At 39.4% G+C, this 1,184-nt stretch overlaps 1 long non-coding RNA gene across 1 annotated transcript in view; it reads left to right on the top strand.

Annotated features, from left to right (window-relative positions):
* LOC106881184 (uncharacterized) overlaps positions 1–1,184 on the top strand; it is a 12,421-nt gene that overhangs the window by 3,565 nt on the left and 7,672 nt on the right. Inside the window, exon 2 of the long non-coding RNA XR_001410824.2 lies at positions 104–261. This is a non-coding gene — a long non-coding RNA (uncharacterized LOC106881184). The remainder of the gene's footprint in view (positions 1–103; positions 262–1,184) is intronic.

The following is a 1,184-nucleotide window of genomic DNA, read 5'->3' as shown; positions in this document are numbered from 1 at the left end:
TATATATATATATATATATATATATATATGGTGCAAGAAGTATTTAATTATCAGTACATTCCTCTCTTCAAACCAATTAAAAATTTCTTTTTCTTACTTTTAGATTTCCCACAGCAGATAAAATACTGATACAAGAAATGAAGAAGATATGCAGTCGTTGTGGCCATATTTGTAGAACACTGATTTAGACTTTGGCAACTTTCTACATGTTGCAGGAGCTTTTGAATGGAAAGTTCAGATGGAATCAGAAGCTTATTACAGGTATGTTTCAACTGTATCAAAGAAATAAGAAACACATCACTGTAATTCATCCAACAGGTTCCAAATATTGTCAATGAGGACCATTGCCAAAACAACTTCAGATATTGGAGTGGACTATCAGAACTGTGGCATACCAGCCTCCTCATACGTATCCTCCTTCATTGGACACTAAACTCCGCTTGCGAAGACCTGTTTAGGCAATCAAAATCGAATTAAATTCGACGACTGGCACCCATGGTCCAGTAATTTGATGCCTCTGTAATTATTTCTGTCTAGGGAATCACCCTTACCTTTGTAGCAGTTGAGTATAATTCTGCCACACCAATCATTGGGTACAACTCCCTTCTAGACAACTTGATTAACTATACAGGTGACCAGGTATCTTAAGCATCTCAGCAGTGCTTCCCGATTGCTTTATCAGTTTGGATACTTGGCCCCTCTGTTGGGCCCTCCTTCTCCCATGCATTCTCTACATTTAGCAACCTCTCATAGTGGCACTTTCAAGCCTCCTTCTTTGCAGAATTACTGACTGCAAGTGAGCCATCATCCATGTGAACCCATTTCTCTCCTACCATGACATGTTTCCTCCGACACGCCTGTCTTGCACATTATTTACATTTGACAGATATTTGTCCTCATCTTGTTTGTTGTTAACACAACATTTCGGCTGATATACCCTCCAGCCTTCATTAAGTGTCTTGGGGAAATTTCGAACCTGGGTTCTCATTCCTAAGGTATTTTTCAATGTTGTTGTTATTATTATTATTCAGGTCACTGCCTGGAATTGAACTTGGAATCTTGGGGTTAGTAGCCCATGCTCTTAACCACTACGCCATATGCCTAATATTCTCCTATCCTTCCTTAATACCAGTTCCCATATGCTGTTCATATCTGCACTCGGTCTGCTCAGGTTGTTGTGTCCT

This window comes from Octopus bimaculoides, chromosome 22 (assembly GCF_001194135.2).
Source record: "Octopus bimaculoides isolate UCB-OBI-ISO-001 chromosome 22, ASM119413v2, whole genome shotgun sequence".
Lineage (NCBI taxonomy): Eukaryota > Metazoa > Mollusca > Cephalopoda > Octopoda > Octopodidae > Octopus > Octopus bimaculoides.
This window is presented reverse-complemented; position numbering and strand designations above follow the sequence as displayed.